Below are 9,329 nucleotides of genomic sequence, written 5' to 3'. Positions count from 1 at the left end.
ATGTAATCTTCTTTTGCGGTGTGTTTGTTGAGACCGATGAATTGTGGGTTTATGATCAAGTTTATCTATGAACAATATTTGAATCTTCTCTGAATTCTTTTATGTGTGATTGGTTATCTTTGCAAGTCTCTTCGAATTATCAGTTTGGTTTGGCCTACTAGATTGATCTTTCTTGCAATGGGAGAAGTGCTTAGCTTTGGGTTCAATCTTGCGGTGTCCTTTCCCAGTGACAGTAGGGGCATCAAGGCATGTATTTGTATTGTTGCCATTGAGGATAACAAGATGGGGTTTTCATCATATTGCATGAGTTTATCCCTCTACATCATGTCATCTTGCTTAAAGTGTTACTCTGTTCTCTTGAACTTAATACTCTAGATGCATGCTGGATAGCGGTCGATGTGTGGAGTAATAGTAGTAGATGCAGGCAGGAGTCGGTCTACTTGTCTCGGACGTGATGCTTATATACATGATCATACCTAGATATTCTCATAATTATGCTCAATTCTGTCAATTACTCAACAGTAATTTGTTTACCCGCCGTGAATACTTATGCTCTCGAGAGAAGCCACTAGTGAAACCTATGGCCCCCGGGTCTATCTTCCATCATATTAATCTTCCAATACTTAGTTATGTTTATTGCCTTTTATTTTACTTTGCATCTTATCATAAAAATACCAAAAATATTATCTTATCATATCTATCAGATCTCACTCTCGTAAGTGACCATGTAGGGATTGACAACCCCTTATCGTCTTGGTTGCGAGGATCTATTTGTTTGTGTAGGTACGAGGGACTCGTGCGTGGCCTTCTATTGGATTGATACCTTGGTTCTCAAAAACTGAGGGAAATACTTACGCTACTCTGCTGCATCACCCTTTCCTCTTCAAGGGAAAACCAACGCAAGTGCTCAAGAGGTAGCAAAGGGGCAATGCTACTATCCTTTTTTCCACACTTGTGCTTCAAAGTAGCACCATGATCTTCATGATAGAGTCTTCTATGTTGTCACTTTCATATACTAGTGGGAATCTTTCATTATAGAACTTGGCTTGTATATTCCAATGATGGGCTTCCTCAAAGTGCCCTAGGTCTTTGTGAGCAAGCAAGTTGGATGCACACCCACTTAGTTTCTTTTCTGAGCTTTCATACACTTATAGCTCTAGTGCATTCGTTGCATGGTAATCCCTACTCACTCACATTGATATCTATTGATGGGCATCTCCATAGCCCGTTGATACACCTAGTTGATGTGAGACTATCTTCTCCTTTTTGTCTTCTCCACAACTGCTACCTCTTGAGCACTGCGTTGGTTTTCTCTTGAAGAGGAAAGGTGATGCAGTAAAGTGGCGTAAGTATTTCCCTCAGTTTTTGAGAACCAAGGTATCAATCCAGTGGGAGACTACACGCAAGTCCCTCGTACCTACACAAACAAATAAGAACCTCGCAACCAACGCGATAAAGGGGTTGTCAATCCCTTCACGGTCACTTACAAGAGTGAGATCTGATAGAGATAATAATAATAAGATAAATGTTTTTGGTATTTTTATGATATGGATTGAAAGTAAAGATTGCAAAGTAAAATAGATTGGAAACTTATATGATAAAAGATAGACCCCGGGGCCATAGGTTTCACTAGTGGCTTCTCACAAGATAGCATAAGTATTACGGTGGGTGAACAAATTACTGGCAATTGATAGAAAAGTGCATAATTATGAGAATATCTAGGCATGATCATGTATATAGGCATCACGTCCGAGACAAGTAGACTGACTCCTGCCTGCATCTACTACTATTACTCCACACATCGACCGCTATCCAGCATGCATCTAGAGTATTAAGTTCAAGAGAACAGCGTAACGCTTTAAGCAAGATGACATGATGTAGAGGGATAAACTCATGCAATATGATGAAAACCCCATCTTGTTATCCTCGATGGCAACAATACAATACGTGCCTTGCTGCCCCTGCTGTCACTCAGAAAGGACACCGCAAGATTGAACCCAAAGCTAAGCACTTCTCCCATTGCAAGAAAGATCAATCTAGTAGGCCAAACCAAACTGATAATTCGAAGAGACTTGCAAAGATAATTAAATCATACATAAAAGATTTTCAGAGAAGAATCAAATATTGTTCATAGATAATCTTGATCATAAACCCACAATTCATCTGATCTCGACAAACACACCGCAAAAAGAGTTACATCGAATAGATTGATACTTCTCCAATGTATCTATAATTTTTGATTGTTCCATGCTATTATATTATCTGTTTCGGATGTTAATGGGCTTATTTATACACTTTTATATTATTTTTGGGACTAACCTACTAACCCAAGGCCCAGTGCAAATTGCTGTTTTTTTGCCTATTTCAGTGTTTCGCACAAAAGGAATATCAAACGGAATGAAACCTTCGGGAGAGTTATTTTTGGAAAAAAACATGATCCAGAGGACTTGGAGTGGACGTCAAGAAATCAACAAGGAGGCCACTAGGCAGGGGGCGCGCCTACCCCCTGGGCGCACCCTCCACCCTCGTGGGCCCATCGTGGCTCCACCGACCTACTTCTTCGTCCTATACGTATCCATATACCCCGAAAACATCCAGGAGCACCACGAAACCCTATTTCCACTGCCGCAACCTTCTGTACCCAAGAGATCCCATCTTGGGGCCTTTTCTGGAGCTCCGCCGGAGGGGGAATCAATCATGGAGGGCTTCTACATCAACACCATAGCCTCTCCGATGATGTGTGAGTAGTTTACTTCAGACCTTTGGGTCCATAGTTATTAGCTAGATGGCTTCTTCTCTCTCTTTGGATCTCAATACAATGTTCTCCTCGATCTTATTGGAGATCTATTTGGTGTAACTCTTTTTGCAGTGTGTTTGTCGAGATACGATGAATTGTGGGTTTATGATCAAGTTTATCTATGAACAATATTTGATTCTTATCTGAAATCTTTTATGTATGATTGGTTATCTTTGCAAGCCTGTCCGAATTATCAGTTTGGTTTGGCCTACTAGATTGATCTTTCTTGCAATGGTAGAAGTGCTTAGCTTTGGGTTCAATCTGGCGGTGTACTTTCCCAGTGACAGCAGGGGCAGTAAGGCACGTATTGTATTGTTGCCATCGAGGATAAAAAGATGGGGTTTATATCATATTGCTTGATTTTATCCCTCTACATCATGTCATCTTGCCTAATGCGTTACTCTGTTATTATGAACTTAATACTCTAGGTGCATGCTGGATAGCGGTCGATGTGTGGAGTAATAGTAGTAGATGCAGAATCGTTTTGGTCTACTTGTCGCAGACGTGATGCCTATATACATGATCATGCCCAGATATTCTCATAATTATGCACTTTTATATCAATTGCTCGATAGTAATTTGTTCACCCACCGTAATACTTATGCTATCTTGAGAGAAGCCACTAGTGAAACCTATGGGCCCCGGGTCTATTTTCCATCATATAAGTTTCCAATCTATTTTATTCTGCAATCTTTACTTTCAATCTATATCATAAAAATACCAAAAATATTTATCTTATTATTATTATCTCTATCAGATCTCACTCTCGTAAGTGACCGTGAAGGGCTTGACAACCCCTTTATCGCGTTGGTTGCGAGGTTCTTATTTGTTTGTGTATGTACGAGGGACTTGCGTGTAGTCTCCTACTGGATTGATACCTTGGTTCTCAAAAACTGAGAGAAATACTTATGCTACTTTACTACATCACCCTTTCCTCTTCAAGGGAAAACCAACGCAGTGCTCAAGAGGTAGCATAGATCTCCAAGAAGATCGAGGAGAACATTGTATTGAGATCCAAAGAGAGAGAAGAAGCCATCTAGCTAATAACTATGGACCCAAAGGTCTGAGGTAAACTACTCACACATCATCGGAGAGGCTATGGTGTTGATGTAGAAGACCTCCGTGATTGATTCCCCCTCCGGCGGAGCTCCGGAAAAGGCCCCAAGATGGGATCTCTTGGGTATAGAAGGTTGCGGCGGTGGAAATAGGGTTTCATGGTGCTCCTGGATGTTTTCGGGGTATATGGATATATATAGGAGGAAGAAGTAGGTCGGTGGAGCTACGAGGGGCCCACGAGGGTGGAGGGCGCCCCAGGGGGGTAGGCGTGCCCCCTGCCTCGTGGCTGCCTTGTTTCTTTCTTGACGTCTACTCCAAGTCCCCTGGATCACGTTTGTTCCAAAAGTAACTCTCCCGAAGGTTTCATTCCGTTTGGATTCCGTTTGGATATTCCTTTTCTGCGAAACACTGAAATAGGCAAAAAACAACAATTTGCACTGGGCCTTGGGTTAGTAGGTTAGTCCCAAAAATAATATAAAAGTGCTTAGTAAAGCCCATTAAACATCCAAAACAGATAATATAATAGCATGGAACAATAAAAAATTATAGATACGTTGGAGACGTATCAAGCATCCCCAAGCTTAATTCCTGCTCGTCCTCGAGTAGGTAAATGATAAAAATAGAATTTTTGATGTGGAATGCTACCTAGCATAATTATCAATGTAATTTCTTTATTGTGGCATGAATGTTCAGATCCGAAAGATTCAAGACAAAAGTTCAATATTGACATAAAAATAATAATACTTCAAGCATACTAACTAAGCAATCATGTCTTCTCAAAATAACATGGCAAAATAAAGTTCATCCCTACAAAATCATATGGTTGGTCATCTCCATTTTTGTCACACAAGAATGCTCTCATCATGCACAACCCCGATGACAATCCAAGCAATTGTTTCATACTTTATCAATCTCAAACTTTTTTCCACCTTCACGCAATACATGAGCGTGAGCCATGGATATAGCACTATGGGTGAAATACAATATGATGATGGGGGTTATGTGGAGAAGACAAAAAGGAGAAAGTCTCACATCGATGCGGCTAATCAATGGGCTAGGGAGATGCCCATCAATTGATGTCAATGCAAGGAGTAGGGATTGCCATGCAACGGATGCACTAGAGCTATAAACGTATGAAAGCTCAACAAAAGAAACTAAGTGGGTGTGCATCCAACTTGCTTACTCACGAAGACCTAGGGCATTTGAGGAAGCCCATTGTTGGAATATACAAGCCAAGTTTTATAATGAAAAATTCCCACTAGTATATGAAAGTGACAAAACAAGAGACTATCTATCATAAAGATCATGGTGCTACTTTGAAGCACAAGTGTGGAAAAAGAGGATAGTAGCATTGTCCCTTTTTATTTCCTTTTTTCTTTTTCTTTTTTTGGGACTTTCCTTTTTTGGGGCCTTTCTATTAATGATGATCATCACACTTCTATCTATTTACAACTCAATGATTACAACTCGATACTAGAACAAAATATGACTATATGAATACCTCCGGCGGTGTACCGGGAAGGGCAATGAATCAAGAGTGACATGTATGATAAATTATGCATGATGTCTTTGCCACGAATATGATGTCAAGTACATGATCATGCAAAGAAATATGACAATGATGAAGCGTGTCATAAATGAAACGGTGGAAAATTGCATGGCAATATATCTCGGAATGGCTATGGAAATGCCATAATAGGTAGGTATGGTGGCTGTTTTGAGGAAGATATAAGGAGGTTTATGTGTGATAGAGCATATCATATCACGGGGTTTGGATGCACCGGTGAAGTTTGCACCAACTCTCAAGGTGAGAAAGGGTAATGCACGGTACCGAAGAGGCTAGCAATGATGGAAGTGTGAGAGTGCGTATAATCCATGGACTCAACATTAGTCATAAAGAAATCATATACTTATTGCAAAAATCTACAAGTCATCAAAAACCAAGCATTACACGCATGCTCCTAGGGGGATAGATTGGTAGGAAAAGACCATCGCTCGTCTCCGACCGCCACTCATAAGGAAGACAATCAAATAACACCTCATGTTTCAAATTTGCTACACAACGGTTACCATACCTGCATGCTACGGGACTTGCAATCTTCAACACAAGTATTTCTCAAATTCACAACTACTCAACTAGCACACTCTAATATTGCCATCTTTATATCTCAAAACAATTATCAAGTATCAAACTTCTCATAGTATTCAATGCATTTTCTAATAATGAATCTATGGATGTGAATTTTGTTGGTAGGAACAATTTTGGTAACAACGTGTATAGAGGAAACTTTAATTCTAGGCCTTTCCCTAGTAATTCCTCTAATAATTGTGGTAATTCCTACAACAAATCTTATGGAAATTTTAATAAGATGCCCTCTGATTTTGATACTAGTGTTAAAGAATTTATGAATTTGCAAAAGAATTTCAATACTTTGCTTGAAGAAAAATTGCTTAAGATTGATGAGTTGGCTAGGAACGTGGATAGAATTTCTCTTGATGTTGATTCTTTGAAACTTAGATCTACTCCACCTAAGCATGATATCAATGAGTCTATCAAAGCCATGAGAATTTCCATTGATGAGTGCAAAGAAAGAACCGCTAGGATCCGTGCTAAAAGGGATTGCTTTGTAAAAGCGTGTTCTTCTAGTTTCCATGATAATAATGATGAAGATCTAAAAGTGATTGATGTGTCCCCTATTAAATATTTGTTTGCCAATATGAATTTTTATAAAGATGGGACTGGAGATGAGTGTAACAGCCTGGTTTTTGGCCCTTTTCTTTTTCTTTTTGAATTATTGGTTTTTGCTCTGTTTTTCTTTTTGGAGTGGTTCTGTGGCCTTGTCACCTGGGAAATCATCTTCATTTCCTCTCCCAAGTGGATCATCATCCTAAAAACTTTGCCAAGATCATGTCACCCCACTATTTGACCAAACCCTAATTTCTTTTTCTCAGGAATATTCCTTTTCCTATTAAAGGAATAACCCTGTCTGCCCTAGGTTGTGAAGCAACCTATATTTCTGTCCATCCAAGAATTCCCAAATAATTCTCATAATTCCTTTGGGTCATATGTTTCTCACATGTGCCCAAACTTTCCTGCCCTATCCCAAGAATAATTCCCCAATAATTATTCTTCCTTTCTGTCCATAGTGGCACTTTGTGAAGGAAGTGTCATTATCTTATCTTGTTTGCTCCCAAACTTGTTGGGCATTCTTTTATGTCCAAATAATTGCCACATGCCAAAATTCAACTTTATTTGCCTAGCCAATCTTCCTCAGTGATTCTCAAAGTTTCTGTCGAACAGAAGCTACTGTGAAGGAAGTACTAGCTAAGGGAATCCCAATGAGTTGAAATTTTGCATGCATCTTCTTGTGCTCATATTATCTCACTCTTACAAATTTTAGCTCCATCAAATCATCTATGTGAGCATGGGACCAAATCTTTGATTCTGGCAATATTTTCAGGTTGTGAAGCAAGTGCATTTTATATTGCTTCAAAAATTGTGATAAATTACCAGATTGCGCTTCTACCCTTATAACATCTCTCCACCAAATTTGGCACTATTTCACTTAGCCAATATTTCTCCAAAATTATTCCAAGATTCTGGTCAGTGAAGATAGTGTGAAGGAAGTACCATTTTGGTGAATCCAATTGGTATAAAAAATTTACAGCTTCTTACTATGACCAAATAACTAAACCTTGCCAAATTCGAGCTCAAGTTAATGCTCCATGTGAGTGCATAATCCAAATCTTATTTCTGGACCAAAAATGCAGTTGTGAAGCAACTATATTCATTACTTGTCCAAATCTTCTCAAAGTTACCAGGATGAAAGTCCTTCTTACCCTAAACCTCGCAGACAACTCCATTGCTCCCAATCTCCTTCCTGTTGATCAACAGTTCACGCCCAAGTTTACCGCAGTAAACTTCAGAGGTTACTTACCATTTAACCAGAGAAGTTCTCATCGATCTACCACCGCAGTTGAAACCTCCCCTGGAAGGACTTACCACTAGACAACATGTTCAAGCCCATCTCCCCCGCTACATGCCAGTGCATGCGGTGACCGCGTTAATGGCATCACAGTGCACGCGCTCTGTGTGCAGTGGTCGCGTCCAGTGGCCGTATGTGCTGCGGCACCTCCACATCTCGTCGCCTTCGCGCACGTGACTATGTCCATTGTCTTCCTCTCGTCGTCGTGGTTCCCCTGGACCCCTCTCCCCCTCCGTCCGCTTCCTCACCGACGCTTGCCGCCGAACGCCCATGGGAGCACAATGCGCCGACCGTCGTCTTCCTCCTCGTCTCTTCCTCCATGCGCTTCCTTTGGCCTCCTCCTCCCTGTGAGCTCTCCCCTGTGCCTCCCTCATTGCCTGCCTCCGAGCTCATGCGCGTGGACACGCGTCCGCGGCGCCGGACACGTATCCACGGCGACGCCAGCTCGGCCTCCTTGCCCCGCGCCTATTTAAGGCCTCCCTGACCCCGTCTCTCCTCACCACCAGTCTCGCCTCGCTCCTCTAGTCCTCCCTAGTGCCTTCACCGAGCTCAAGCCTCTCTCCTCGACCCCCATCGCCGCCATGGCCGCCGCCTCTGCTCCACTCTGATTCCGGTGATCCCGAGCTCCTCCCTCACTTCCACCACCACCAGAGGCGTCCACGTCCACACTAGATCCACTCCAGCACTCCCCATCCTCCTCCGGCGGCCTCTCGCCAGGAGTTCTTTGACAGCTGAAGCCCCTGTCCGTCGGTGTCGAGCCCGTCGTCATCTCGGGTCATCCCACCATCGTGGATGGGATCTTTGGATGCGCCGTTGCACTCTGAATCCTTCCATAGCCCGAGCATCGCCGAAGATGCCCTGTAGCGCCGGCAATTGCCATTGGGGCGGGCCTGTCCCCTCGGCCATGAGCTCCCCGAGCGGGAGGTTGAAGACAGTTAGGCCGGCAGCCCCCTCCCTGCGGATCCCACCTGTCAGCGCCTCAAGCCCGGCCCCGCCACTGCCACGCTGGATAAGTGGAGACGTACTCCAGGGAGTATGCCTTCACTTATCGAAAGCGCATCCTGCTTCTTCTTCGGGCCATAATACGATTTCCGTTCTGGAAAACGTATTGTCAAAAAAAGCGCGTTCTATTTTTCCTGCTGAGGGCCTGTTTGTGATGATTTTATTACAGATAGGTCCCTGACAAAAAAACCTTATATCTTTTTACTCCCAACTCCAAATGTGGTGATTCCAAAGCCCACTTCTTTGTTTCGTCAATCCCGTTCTGTTGGTATCATTTTCACCATGTGTTAACATTCTGAAAATGACCATTTTTCCCTTGCGCTTAATCAGCCCCCTTGGGAGAGAAACGTTTTCCGGTGATTCTTTCTGCGAGCTTCTCGCGCTTCTTCCCGGTGATTTCTTCCACCACAGGCAAGCCACAACCACCATTTGCATGATAGCAATGCAGTAGCATTGGTTTTCAACTTGAATCTTTAATCACTGTATGC

This window comes from Triticum urartu, chromosome 7 (assembly GCF_003073215.2).
Source record: "Triticum urartu cultivar G1812 chromosome 7, Tu2.1, whole genome shotgun sequence".
NCBI classification, from domain to species: Eukaryota; Viridiplantae; Streptophyta; class Magnoliopsida; order Poales; family Poaceae; genus Triticum; species Triticum urartu.
The sequence above is the reverse complement of the archived record's forward strand: the minus strand, read 5'-3'. Positions refer to the sequence as shown.